Raw genomic sequence first — 15,748 nt, forward strand, 5'->3', positions numbered from 1 at the left:
TTTTACCAGGTGAGTTGACTGAGAATACATTCTCTTTTACAGCAACATTGATTTGATTTGAACAACCTGTAACCCCTACCCCCTAACCCCTATTAAAACAACTCCACAGCTAGGGGGCAATACAGCAACATGTTGGACTGTCTGTAACAGAATCTTTAAAAGTTATTTATACATAATTTGTATAGTTGTTTCACGATGTGGTTTTATATTTAATAGGAAACATAAATTGTATACGTCTATACTGAACAAAAATAAACTCGGGACCCTACCTTTCAAAGATAATTTGTAAACATCCAAATATCTTCACAGATCTTCATTGTAAAGGGTTTAAACACTGTTTCCCATGCTTGTTCAATAAACCATAAACAATTAATGAACATGCACCTGTGGAATGGTAGTTAAGACACTAACAGCTTACAGACGGTAGGCAATTAAGGTCACAGTTATGAAAACTTAGGACACTAAAGAGGCCTTTCTATTGACTCTGAAAAACAACAAAATAAAGATGTCCAAGGTCCCTGCTCATCTGCGTGAATGTGCCTTAGGCATGCTGCAAGGCGGCATGAGGACTGTAGATGTGGCCAGGGCAATAAATTGCAATGTCCATACTGTGAGATGCCTAAGACAGCGCTACAGGGAAACAGGATGGACAGCAGGCCTACAATCCCTCCATCAGTGCTCGGACTGTCCGCAATAGGCTGAGAGAGTTTGGACTGAGGGCTTGTAGGCCTGTTGTAAGGCAGGACCTCACCAGACATCACTGGCAACAACGTCACCTCTGGGCACAAACACACCGTCGCTGGACCAGACAGGACTGGCAAAAAGTGCTCTTCACTGACAAGTCGCGGTTTTGTCTCACCAGGGGTGATGGTCAGATTGACGTTGATCGTCGAAGGAATGAGTGTTACAACGAGGCCTGTACTCTGGAGCGGGATCGATTTGGAGGTGGAGGGTCCGTCATGGTCTGGGGCGGTGTGTCACAGCATCATCGGACTGAGCTTGTTGTCATTGCAGGCTATCTCAACGCTGTGTGTGAAGACATCCTCCTCCCTCAGGTGGTACCCTTCCTGCAGACTCATCCTGACATGACCCTCCAGCATGACAATGCCACCAGCCATACTGCTCGTTCTGTGCGTGATTTCCTGCAAGACAGGAATATATGTGTTCTGCCATGACCAGCAAAGAGCCCGGATCTCAATCCCATTGAGCACGTCTGGGACCTGTTGGATCGGAGGGTGAGGGCTAGGGCCATTCCCCCCATAAATGTCTGGGAACTTGCAGGTGCCTTGGTGGAAGAGTGGGGTAACATCTCACAGCAAGAACTGGCAAATCTGGTGCAGCCCATGAGGAGGAGATGCACTGCAGCACTTAATGCAGCCGGGAGCCATACCAGATACTGACTTACTTTTGATTTTGACCCCCTTTGTTCAGGGACACATTATTCCATTTCTCTTAGTCACATGTCTGTGGAACTCTCAGTTGTTGAATCTTGTTATGTTCCTACAAATATTTACACACGTTAAGTTTGCTGACAATAAACGCAGTTGACAGTGAGAGGACGTTTCTTTTTTTGCGGGGTTTATAAACGCAACATGCAACAATTTCAAAGATTCTACTGAGTTACAGTTCAAATAAGGAAATCAGTTAATTTAAATAAATAAATTAGGCCCTAATCTATGGATTATAAATGACTGGGCAATAGCGCAGCCATGCATGGGCCTGGAAGGGCATAGGCCCACCCACTTAGGAGCCAAGCCCACCCAATAAGAAATGTTTTTCTCCACAAAAGGGTTTTATTAGACAGAAATACACCTCAGCACCTGCTCAGACACTCCCACATGTGAAAAAGCCGGATGTGGAGGTCCTGGGCTGGCATGGTTACACGTGGTCTGCGGTTATGAGGCCGGTTGGACGTACTACCAAATTCTCTAAAACGACATTGGAGGTGGCTTATAAACGTACATTATATTCTCTGGCAACAGCTCTGGTGGACATTTCTGCAGTCAGCATGCCAATTGTATTTGAGATGCTTTTCACTGTCCGCACGTGCTCCAGCAGGTATATCTCACTGGTCATCACCAAAGCCAACACCTCCTTTGGCCACCTTTCCTTACAGTTCTCTGCTGCCAATGACGGGAACAAATTGCCAAAATCGCTCAAGTTGGAGACTTATATCTCCCTCACTAAATTTAAGCATCAACTATCTGAGCAGCTCACCAATCGCTGCAGCCCATCTGTAAATAGCCCATCCAATCTCCCTACCTCATCCCCATGTTGTTTTTATTAACTTGTTTGCTATTTTGCACACCAGTATTTCTACTTGCACATCATCATCTGCACATCTACCACTCCAGTGTTAATTTGCTAAATTGTAATTACTTCGCTACTATGGCCTATTTATTGGCTTACCTCCTTACTCCATTTGCACAAACTGCATATAGATTTTTCTATTGTGTTATTGACTGTATTTTTGTTTATCCCATGTGTAACTCTGCTGTTGTTTTTTGTCGCACTGCTTTGCTTTATCTTGACCAGGTCGCAGTTGTAAATGAGACCTTGTTCTCAACTGGCCTACCTGGTTAAATAAAGGTTAAATAAAAAATAAAATAAATAAACAAATAAAACATTTTCAAAATGTGCAGACCAACTGGCAAGTGTCTTCACTGATATTTTAAACCTCTCCCTGACAGAGTCTGTAATACCTACATATTTCAAGCAGACCCCCATAGTCCCATACCACTCACCTCGGTAGCCATGAAGAGCTTTGAACGGCTGGTCATGGCTCACATCAACACAATCATGCCGAAAACACTAGACCCACTCCAATTCGCATACCTCCCCAACAGGTCCACAGAAGACGCAATCTCAATTGCACTTCACACTGCCCTTTCCCACCTGTACAAAAGAAACACATATGTGAGAATACTGTTCATTTATTACAGTGCAGCATTCAACACCATAGTGCCCACAAAGCTCATCACTAGGCTAAGGAACCTGGGACTAAACACCTCCCTCTGCAACTGGATCCTGGATTTCCAGACGGGCCACCCCGAGGTGGCAAGGGTAGACAACAACACATCTGCCACGCTGATCCTCAACACGGGGGCACCTCAGGGGTGCGTGCTCAGTCCCCTCCTGTACTCCCTGTTCACACACGACTGCGTGGCCAAGCACGACTCCAACACCATTAAGTTTCACCACGACACAACAATGGTAGGCCTGATCACCAGAAACAATTAGACAGCCTATAGGGAGGGGGTCAGAGACCTGGTAGTATGGTGCCAAGACAACATCATCTCCCTTAAGCATGAGCAAGACAAAAGAGATGATTATGGACTACAGTAAAAGAAGGGCCGAACACGCCCCCATTCACATCAACAGGGCTGTAGTGGAGCGGGTCGAGAGTTTCAAGTTCCTTGATGTCCACATCACCAACAAAATATCATGGTCCAAACATACCAAGAAAGTCGTGAAAGGGGCATGACAACACCCCAGATCCTCAAAATGTTCTACAGCTGCACCATCGAGAGCATCCTGACCGGTTGCATCACAACCTGGTATGGAAACTGCTTGGCATCCGAGTGTAAGGCACTACAGAGAGTAGTGCGTACAGCCCAGTACATCACTGTGGTACAGCTTCCTGCCATCCAGGACCTATATACTAGGGGGTATCAGAGGCCCAAAAAAGTGTCTAAGACTCCAGTCACCTAAGTCATAGACTGTTCTTTCTGCTACCGCATGGCAAGCAGTACCGGAGTACCAAGTCTAGGGCCAAAAGGCTCCTTAACAGCTTCTACCCCCAAGCCATAAGACTGCTGAACAACTAATCAAATGGCCACCGGGACTATTTGCATTGACTCTCCCCCTTTGTTTTTACACTGCTGCTACTCTGTGGTGGGGCAGTCAGCATAGGGGTTGGTAATGTTCTCTAGTTGCGCCATGACTGGCTCTGTGTTCTGTCACTCATGGGGACACTACGTCACATCAAAATGTACGGGTAGAGCTCGAAAACTCAAGCACTACTTCCGGCGCCGACAGAGATGGCCGCCTCGCTTCGCGTTCCTAGGAAACTATGCAGTTTTTTGTTTTTGTATGTGTTATTTCTTACATTAGTACCCCAGGTCATCTTAGGTTTCATTACATACAGTAGAGAAGAACTACTGAATATAAGATCAGCGTCAACTCACCATCAGTACGACCAAGAATATGATTTTCGCGCCGCGGATCCTGTGTTCTGCCTTTCAACCAGGACAACGGAATGGATCCCAGCCGGCGACCCCCCCCCCCCAAAAAAACGACTCCGTAAAAGAGGGAAACGAGGCGGTCTTCTGGTCAGACTCCGGAGACGGGCACATCGTGCACCACTCCCTAGCATTCTTCTCGCCAATGTCCAGTCTCTTGACAACAAGGTTGATGAAATCCAAGCAAGGGTAGCATTCCAGAGAGACATCAGAGACTGTAACGTTCTTTGCTTCACGGAAACATGGCTCACTGGAGAGACGCTATCGGAGGCGGTGCAGCCAGCGGGTTTCTCCACGCATCGCGCCGACAGAAACAAACATCTTTCTGGTAAGAAGAGGGGCGGGGGCATATGCCTTATGGCTAACGAGACGTGGTGTGATCAAAGAAACATACAGGAACTCAAATCCTTCTGTTCACCTGATTTAGAATTCCTCACAATCAAATGTCGGCCGCATTATCTACCAAGAGAATTCTCTTCGATTATAATCACAGCCGTATATATTCCCCCCCAAGCAGACACATCGATGGCTCTGAACGAACTTTATTTGACTCTTTGCAAACTGGAATCCATTTATCCGGAGGCTGCATTCATTGTAGCTGGGGATTTTAACAAGGCTAATCTGAAAACAATTTTATCAGCATATCGATTGCGCAACCAGGGCTGGAAAAACCTTGGATCATTGTTACTCTAACTTCCGCGACGCATATAAGGCCCTGCCCCGCCCTCCTTTCTGAAAAGCTGACCACGACTCCATTTTATTGATCCGTGCCTACAGACAGAAACTAAAACAAGAAGCTCCCACGCTGAGGTCTGTCCAACGCTGGTCCGACCAAGCTGATTCCACACTCCAAGACTGCTTCCATCACGTGGACTGGGATATGTTTCGTATTGCGTCAGATAACAACATTGACGAATACGCTGATTCGGTGTGCGAGTTCATTAGAACGTGCGTTGAAGATGTCGTTCCCATAGCAACGATTAAAACATTCCCTAACCAGAAACCATGGATTGATGGCAGCATTCGCGTGAAACTGAAAGCGCGAACCACTGCTTTTAATCAGGGCAAGGTGACTGGTAACATGACCGAATACAAACAGTGCGGCTATTCCCTCCGCAAGGCTATCAAACAAGCTAAGCGTCAGTATAGAGACAAAGTAGAATCTCAATTCAACGGCTCAGACACAAGAGGTATGTGGCAGGGTCTACAGTCAATCACGGACTACAAGAAGAAAACCAGCCCAGTCACGGACCAGGATGTCTTGCTCCCAGGCAGACTAAATAACTTTTTTGCCCGCTTTGAGGACAATACACTGCCACTGACACGGCCTGCAACGACAACATGCGGACTCTCCTTCACTGCAGCCGAGGTGAGTAAAACATTTAAACGTGTTAACCCTCGCAAGGCTGCAGGCCCAGACGGCATCCCCAGCCGCGCCTTCAGAGCATGCGCAGACCAGCTGGCCGGTGTGTTTTACGGACATATTCAATCAATCCCTATACCAGTCTGCTGTTCCCACATGCTTCATGAGGGCCACCATTGTTCCTGTTCCCAAGAAAGCTAAGGTAACTGAGCTAAACGACTACCGCCCCGTAGCACTCACTTCCGTCATCATGAAGTGCTTTGAGAGACTAGTCAAGGACCATATCACCTCCACCCTACCTGACACCCTAGACCCACTCCAATTTGCTTACCGCCCAAATAGGTCCACAGACGATGCAATCTCAACCACACTGCACACTGCCCTAACCCATCTGGACAAGAGGAATACCTATGTGAGAATGCTGTTCATCGACTACAGCTCGGCATTCAACACCATAGTACCCTCCAAGCTCGTCATCAAGCTCGAGACCCTGGGTCTCGACCCCGCCCTGTGCAACTGGGTACTGGACTTCCTGACGGGCCGCCCCCAGGTGGTGAGGGTAGGCAACAACATCTCCACCCCGCTGATCCTCAACACTGGGGCCCCACAAGGGTGTGTTCTGAGCCCTCTCCTGTACTCCCTGTTCACCCACAACTGCGTGGCCACGCACGCCTCCAACTCAATCATCAAGTTTGCGGACAACACAACAGTGGTAGGCTTGATTACCAACAACGACGAGACGGCCTACAGGGAGGAGGTGAGGGCCCTCAGAGTGTGGTGTCAGGAAAATAACCTCACACTCAACGTCGACAAAACTAAGGAGATGATTGTGGACTTCAGGAAACAGCAGAGGGAACACCCCCCTATCCACATCGATGGAACAGTAGTGGAGAGGGTAGTAAGTTTTAAGTTCCTCGGCATACACATCACAGACAAACTGAATTGGTCCACTCACACAGACAGCACGTGAAGGCGCAGCAGCGCCTCTTCAACCTCAGGTGGCTGAAGAAATTCAGCTTGTCACCAAAAGCACTCACAAACTTCTACAGATGCACAATCGAGAGCATCCTGGCGGGCTGTATCACCGCCTGGTACGGCAACTGCTCCGCCCACAACCGTAAGGCTCTCCAGAGGGTAATGAGGTCTGCACAACGCATCACCGGGGGCAAACTACCTGCCCTCCAGGACACCTACACCACCCGATGTTACAGGAAGGCCATAAAGATCATCAAGGACAACAACCACCCGAGCCACTGCCTGTTCACCCCGCTATCATCCAGAAGGCGAGGTCAGTACAGGTGCATCAAAGCTGGGACCGAGAGACTGAAAAACAGCTTCTATCTCAAGGCCATCAGACTGTTAAACAGCCACCACTAACATTGAGTGGCTGCTGCCAACACACTGACACTGACTCAACTCCAGCCACTTTAATAATGGGAATTGATGGGAAATGATGTAAAATATATCACTAGCCACTTTAAACAATGCTACCTAATATAATGTTACATACCCTACATTATTCATCTCATATGCATACGTATATACTGTACTCTATATCATCTACTGCATCCTTATGTAATACATGTATCACTAGCCACTTTAACTATGCCACTTTGTTTACATACTCATCTCATATGTATATACTGTACTCGATACCATCTACTGTATCTTGCCTATGCTGCTCTGTACCATCACTCATTCATATATCTTTATGTACATATTCTTTATCCCCTTACACTGTGTATAAGACAGTAGTTTTGGAATTGTTAGTTAGATTACTTGTTGGTTATTACTGCATTGTCGGAACTAGAAGCACAAGCATTTCGCTACACTCGCATTAACATCTGCTAACCATGTGTATGTGACAAATAAAATTTGATTTGATTTGATGCCATAGACTTACATTAGAAGTGCCCATCCAAGAAGGCTCAAGGTCATTGAACACAGAAACAATTACGTCAAATCACGTTATATCTACTGTAGCTTTGATTGGACTGATCATGTCAAAATCATACTTTCAAAATCTTAGATAGAAAGCTAGACAAGCAGTCATCATCATGCATCAAGTCGGCAATCTACTTCAATCTTTGTCATTTGAAGAGAAATTATAAATAAAGCGTATCGGTGCTCATCGGCCATTGGACATAAACATTACACAACAAGTTGGAAATCACATATTCAACAATGAGTGCTAAGGCGCAACTGCAGCCCCAGGTTCGATCCCAGGCTGTGTTAAAGCGGGCTGTGCCCGGGAGACCCATGAGGCGGCGCACAATTGGCCCAGCGTCGTCCAGGTTAGGGGAGGGTTTGGCCGACCGGGATGTCATTGCCTCATCGTGTTCTAGCGACTCCTTGTGGCGGGCTGGACGCCTGCAAGCTGACTTCGGTCAAGAAGTAGTGCGTCAAGAAGTAGTGCGGCAAGGATTTTGACCTTCGCCGAGTCCGTAGTGGCGTTGCAGCATTGAGACAAGATCGTAACTACCAGTTGGATATCACAAAAAAGGAGGTAACGCCATGGGCCAGAAAAGTTTGGATACATTGGCCATGCTGTCAATCCAGCATGACTTCTGCCGCGATCAAAACAACTGGAAATCTCAGACTTCAGTGAGTTCAAGTCAACTGGGAACTCGGATAAAACTAGCTCAGACTGGGAAAATATTTGGAACGGTCATCCAACTCGGAATTCCAAGTCGGGATTCCAAGTCAAGAAGGACCGCCGCGCCACCTTCCTGTTCAAGTGAGCACAGCACAACAAGGGGAGTCCAAAAATGTCTTGTATGCTACTGCATAAATGATGTAATATGCCAGGGAGTTATGTATACTGTAGCCAAGAAAGTAATACTAAGTGTATGTTGTCTAGTAAGCTGTTAGTGGCCCGTGTGCCTCGTCATAATAATTGTTTTGACTTTTTCCAAATTTTGTTAGCTTACAGCCTTATTCTAAAATTGATTATATTGTTATTTTTACTCAACCTACACACAATAGTCCATAATGACAAAGAAAAAACTGTTTTTTAGAATGATATATTTTTTAAATTAGCAATCAATCACATGATTGAAAATGATGTCATGGCTTTAGAAGCTTCTGTTAGGCTAATTGACATCATTTGATTCAATTTGAGGTGTAACTGTGGATGTATTTCAAGGACTACCTTCAAACTCAGTGCCTCTCTGCTTGACATCATGGGAAAATCCAAAGAAATCAGCCAAGACCTCAGAAAAAAAATTGTGGACCTCCACAAGTCTTGTTCATCCTTGGGAGCAATTTCCAAATGCCTGAAGGTACCACGTTCATCTGTACAAAACAATAGTTTGCAAGTATAGACACCACGGGACCAAGCAGCTGTCATATCGCTCAGGAAGGAGACGCATTCTGTCTCCTAGAGATGAACGTACTTCGGTGCGAAAAGCGCAAATCAATCCCAGAACAACAGCAAAGGACCTTGTGAAGATGCTGGAAGAAACAGGTACAAAAGTATCTATATCCACAGTAAAACGAGTCCTATGTCGACATAACCTGAAAGGCCGCTCAGCAAGGAAAAAGCCACTGCTCCAAAACCTCCATAAAAAAGCCAGACTACGGTTTGCAACTGCACATGGGGACAAAGATCGTACTTTTTGGAGAAATGTCCTCTGGTCTGATGAAACAGAAATAGAACTGTTTGGCCATAATGACCATCGTTATGTTCGGAGGAAAAAGGGGGAGGCTTGCAAGCCAAAGAACACCATCCCAACCGTGAAGCATGGGGGTGGCAGCATCATGTTGTGGTGGTGCTTTGCTGCAGGAGGGACTGGTGAACTTCACAAAATAGATGGCATCACGAGGGAGCAAAATTATGTGGATATTATTGAAGCAACATCTCCAGACATCAGTCCGGAAGTTAGAGTAAATGGGTCTTCCAAATGGACAATGACCCTAAGCATACTTCCAAAGTTGTGGCAAAATGGCTTAAGGACAACAAAGTCAAGGTATTAGAATGGCCATAACAAAGCCCTGACCTCAATCCTATAGAAAATGTGTGGGCAGAACTGAAAAAGCATGTGCGAGAAAGGAGTCCTACAAACCTGACTCAGTTACACCAGCTCTGTCAGGAGGAATGGGACAAAATTCACCCAACTTATTGTGGGAAGCTTGTGGAAGGCAAGCTAAGGGAGAAATATACGTTTATGGCCCGTATCACTAATGTCCTGCCTAGCAGTAAAGAACACTGTTTGTACAGATGAGTAGGAGGAGACTCAGCGTAGGAGAAAGGGTTAAATATCAGTGCTGGTGTGAAATATATTTTGTCTGAATACAGCTGTATACAGCTTCTACCCTTCGGGAATAATTTAACTTGGTTAAGCTTCCTTGAGTTATTTACTCAAAAAAATAGAACCTAACACTACTAATCAACTTAATAATAAAGATAAATTGACATGACAGCGAACATTCAGAGTAATCAATGATATATAATAATTTACAATCAATATCATCAATATAAAATGCAATTCATATAAAACGCAATCAGCAACATCACATGAGCTGAAATGGAAGTGAAATAAGACGTATTATTATCATCTGCACAAAGGTCTCCAAACTACTCAAATGAGAATACAGTATACACACAAAATGAATGAACTACTGTAGATTATCAATCAGATAATATTCCAATTGATTAACAGCAGCTATGAAACACTGTTGCATTGAATCAATATAAAAGTTGACCATCATCACTGAAGCGCCAAGAACCAGAGCACACCAAAACCTCAACCTAATAACAACATGATACAATAACATAAGTTAAAGCGACATGATACACTTCATGATGTTTAAAGTGATACTTTTTTTTTTACATGATTTTTGCAATAAGGCCCTTTATCTACTTCCCCAGTCAGATTAACTTGTGGATACCTTTTTATGTCTCCGTGTGCCGTTTGAATGAATTTGCTAACTAGCATTTCACTAACACTAGCTAGAATTGGCTCGCAAAACTACCTGTAACTTCCTTCGTATTTTACGCAGAGACATACAAATGGTGTCCACGAGTTCATCTGACTCATTGCCCAAATCACGGAGTATCCCTTTATTATTTCTTTACTAGCTCCTCTACTCCCCTGGTGTTAGGTTAATCCGTTGCACCTAGTTACCTTGTTACACAAAAACCAAAACAGGGCGCTCGTCCAATAGTCATGGAAACCCGTCAGCTCGGACCTCCCACACCACCAGTGTTGCCAACTAATTTTCAGGGTAAGTTGCTAGAGGCAGGTTGATTTGTTGCTAAAGGTTGCTAAATGACGTTATGTCATTGCGTGATAACGTAAAACTGCGTCATTATGTAGAATACACAATAACGTTACTCAAATTGACTGGCCAGCTCTGCAAAATATGATTTGACATTTGTTCAGGTACAGACTCCCGCTCTTTTCTGTACAATTTTGATTGAGACATGTTGATTGACGTTGTAAGTTTGTTCAAGATCAAACATTCATGACCAACTATATTCATTGGGTTTGGCTCGTCGAAGTCTAGCAACAAAATTGCTAAATTGGCATCACTGCACACCACACGTACACTCGGGACACAAGAATCTCGCCAAAATCCCAGTGGTGACCACATCTCTCAAGCCATGCAGGTTTGGATACCGGGCTCATCATTTAATCTCCACACAGGGAAGACTGGGAAACGGGCACAACCTGGCGTGGCAAGTTCTGATCAAGGAAGACCAAAAGGTGGAACCAACGGATGGGGTGGAGGGTGGCGAACATGATGAATACGCAACGACTTGCGGGCAGAGGGTTCCGAACAGCAATGACAAAACATTTAAACAAAAAAAATACATAAAAATAATATACAGTATACCATCAAAAAGGGCACTTCGGAGACTGGAAGGGAAAAGGTACATGTGCTCTGCTCAGGTAAATACCTATCTGTAGCAGTATGTATGTACCACAGAAGAACCAAGAAACGAAGAGTGACACCAAGGCAGTCTTCTTGGCCTATGTAGATCTGCAATGGTATTATAAAAAGAAAGGACAGGAATACATCAGTCTCCAATGCACCATCTGACAAGTTGTTCTTTCTCTCTGTTTTCTCCGACCACAATTACATTCATACATACATCAAATCAAATTGTATTATTCACATGCACCGAATACAACAGGAAAATGCTTACTTACAAGCCATTAACCAGCAATTTAGTAAAAAAAATAATAAGGATAAGAGTAAGAGATAAAAGTAACATGTAATTAGAGAGCAGCAGTAAAATAGCAATAGTGAGACTATATACAAGGGGGTACCAATACAGAGTCAATGTGCGGGGGCACCGGTTACTTGAGGTACTATGTACATGTAGGTAGAGTAATTAATGTGATGAAAGCAACAGAGAGTAGCAGCGGTGTAAAGTGTGAGGGGGGGGGGGGGGGGGTAGCCATTCGATTAGATCTTCAGGAGTCTTATGGCTTGGGGGTAGAAGGAAGCTGTTTAGAAGCCTCTTCAACCTAGACTTGGCACGCCGGTACTGCTTGGCGTGCAGTAGCAGAGAGAAGAGTCTATGACTAGGGTGGCTGGAGTCTTTGACCATTTTTAGGGCCTTCGCATTAACATTCTGGGCCGTTCGCACAACACTCTGTAGTGCATTGCAGTCGAAGGCCGAGCAGTAGCCATACCAAGCAGTGATGCTCTCGATGGTGCAGCTGTAGAAACCTTTGAGGATCTGAGGACCCATGCCAAATCTTTTCAGTCTCCTGAGGGGGAATAGGTTTGTCATGCCCTCTTCACGACTGTCTTGGTGTGCTTGGACCATGTTAGTTTGTTGGTGATGTGGACACCAAGGAACTTGAAGCTCTTAACCTGCTCCACTGTAGCCCCGTCGATGAGAATGGGGGCGTGCTCGGGCCTCTTTATCCTGTAGTCCACAATCATCTCCTTTGTCTTGATCACATTGAGGGAGAGGTTGTTGTCCTGGCACCACACGGCCAGGTCTCTGACCTCCTCCCTATAGGATGTCTCGTCGTTGTCTGTGATCAGGCTGTTGTGTCATCTGCAAATTTAATGATGGTGTTGGAGTCATGCCTGGCCGTGCAGTCATGAGTGAACAGAGAGTACAGGACGGGACAGAGCACGCACCCCTGAGGGGCCCCTGTGTTGAGGATCAGCGTGGCGGATGTGTTGTTACCTACCCTTACCAACTGGGGGCGGCCCGTCAGGAAGTCCAGGATCCAGGGAGGTGTTTAGGGAGGTGCCGTCCTTAGCTTATTGATGAGCTTTGAGGGCACTATGGTGTTGAACGCTGAGCTGTAGTCAATGAATAGCATTCTCACATAGGTGTTCCTTTCGTCCAGGTGGAAAAGGGCAGTGTGGAGTGCAATAGAAATTGCATCATCTGTGGATCTGTTGGGGCGGTATGCAAATTGGAGTGGGTCTAGGGTTTCTGGGATGATGGTTTGATGTGAGCCATGACCAGCCTTTCAAAGCACTTCATGGCTACAGATGTGAGTGCCACGGGTCGGTAGTCGTTTAGGCGGGTTACGTTAGTCGTCTTGGGCACAGAGCATGGTGTAGTACGATTCAATCTTAGTCCTGTATTGATATTTTTATGGTTCGTCGGAGGGCATATTTGGGATTTCTTATAAGCTTTCGGGTTAGAGTCCCGCTCTGTGAAAAAGCAGCTCTAGCCTTTAGCTCAGTGCGGATGCTGCCTGGAATCAATGGCTTCTGGTTGGGGTATGTTCATACAGTCACTGTGGGGGGACATCATCGATGCACTTATTGATGAAGCCAATGACTGATGTGGTGTACTCCTCAATGCCATCGGAGGAATCCCGGAACATATTCCAGTCTGTGCTAGCACTTCTTTATTGATCTCGTCACTGGTGCTTCCTGCTTTAATTTTTGCTTGTACGCGGGAACCAGGAGGAAAGAATTATGGTCAGATTTGCCAAATGGAGGGCGAGGGAGAGCTTTGTATGCATCTCTGTGTTTTGTTAATGCAGGGATTTGTTTCCCTGCATTAAAGCTACTAGGAGCGCCACCTCTGGGTGAGCGTTTTCTTGTTTGCTTATGGTGGAATACAGCTCATTCAATGCTGTCTTAGTGCCAGCCTCTGACTGTGGTGGTATGTACACAGCTACAAAAACTATATCGGTAGATAGTGTGGTCTACAGCTAATCATGAGAAACTCTACCTCAGGTGACCAATAGCTCGAGACTTCCTTAGATATCGTGCACCAGCTGTTATTTACAGAAATACATAGCTTGCCGCCCCTTGTCTTACCAGATGCCACTGTTCTATCCTACCGATACAGCGTATAACCAGCCAGCTGTATGTTGATAGTGTCTTCGTTCAGCCACAAGTCCGTGAAGCATAACATTTTACAGTTTTGAATGTCCAGTTCGTAGTTTAATCTTCCGTGTAGCTCGTCGATATTATTCTCAGAATGGAGGGAAGTGGGGGTTTATTCAATCGTCTACGAATTCTCAGAAGGCAGCCCGCTCTTCGGCCCCTCTTTCTCCACCTTCTCTTCACGCAGATCATTGCGATCGAGGCCTGTTCCCGAGAGATCAGCATATCCTTAGCATCGGGCTCGTCAGAGTCAGTGAAAGGAAAAGGATTCTGCAAGTCCTTGGTGAGAAATCGCAGTCCTGATGTCTAGAAGTTATTTCCGGTCATAAGAGATGGTAGCGGCAACATTATGTACAAAATGAGTAAAAAACAATAAGTTCCAAACAATGCAAATAAGCAAAAAAACACAATCGGTTGGGGGAATGTAAAATGTCTGCCTTCTCCGACGTCACTAGTAAAGCAATAATGTATAGAATAAAATAAACTATTTTTAATACAAAGAATGTATAATAGTAATAGAACCATACCTGCAATAATAAAGACAGGAATACATCGGTCTCTAATTCACTACCTGACAAGTTGTTCTATAGAGGAGCATGAAGAAAGGTAAAACACATATCCTGTCTCACATCTCCAATACAGTGCTAGGTGCAGTCAGTGTTGACAGTATTGAAATACAACAACTCATGTACAAAAACACTGTAATACAAACAGGCTACAACGTGAAATCGCATTTATCCAATTCAGACCTTACAGGGCTAGAACGTCTTCTCCCATAATGTAGCGCTAGCATAAATCGGCAGCTCAGCTAACAATCCCGTCACAGAAAGACGCTAGCTAGAAACAGCAATAATTTTATGCACTCTGTAAAATGATATCAATAACGATTAAACTCTGAAAGTTACATGTTTCGATAGTCTCACACTCCCTTATAAACAATACCTACAGCATTAACCTTGAGATTCTTTATTTAACATTGTGGATTTCTAATCTGCGATACATAACTTTCTCAGTGTTTATTTGGACTGAGACAAACAGGAGCTACGGGTACCAAGGTGTTAGTAGGTGACGTAAAGCACCCAAATGAAATAAAATACATTTAATGAAATAAAAACCGAATATGTTAATATTATCCAGCTACTGTAGCTGCCTACTTAACATCAACAGGCAGTACTAGTAGTTCCACAATTGAAAACCATAGAAATCTGACTCCACACTTATGTCTGAAGTTGGAATATTCCTTTTCGCGGGCTTGTGCCACTGACATTAACCTGAACCTGGATGTTCTGTGTTGTGTACTATTGCTAGAATTTAAAGTTAGATGGAATAAGCATTTTAACTCTCCTACATATTTGTGCATATGCCAGGGTGGGTTGTAGGTTGATTCTGGTGAGATTGGATAGTGTGCTCTGCAGCACACCGGTCAGCTATGCTCTGTATGATTTGATTACTGCCAGCCTTGATTAGACTGTGCCAGGCAATCAAAACCCATCCCTGATGTAAATTGTGACGACCTCAGTTGCCCAAATCTCTGGAATATACTGACTTTATGACCAAAATGATCCTACTTACACTTTTTATTCAATTTTGTCTCTGGAATTAAATGTTTGAACTATATTCATGCCACATAGGCCATTTTAAACCAGTTAACTTTTGTGTTCAGTTGCTCTTTAAAATCAGTACTACTATCTGAGGCAGGCAGTAGACTCTACAGTCTTAAGGGTGTGTTCGTAAATTCACTCGAGTGCCAGAGTGGCTCAGAGTGCACTCCGGGCGTTCATAAATTCAGTGTTGTCAGATTGTTTGTTTGTAAATTCAGAGCGTT

Source organism: Oncorhynchus nerka, linkage group LG4 (genome assembly GCF_034236695.1).
Source record: "Oncorhynchus nerka isolate Pitt River linkage group LG4, Oner_Uvic_2.0, whole genome shotgun sequence".
Taxonomy (NCBI): domain Eukaryota; kingdom Metazoa; phylum Chordata; class Actinopteri; order Salmoniformes; family Salmonidae; genus Oncorhynchus; species Oncorhynchus nerka.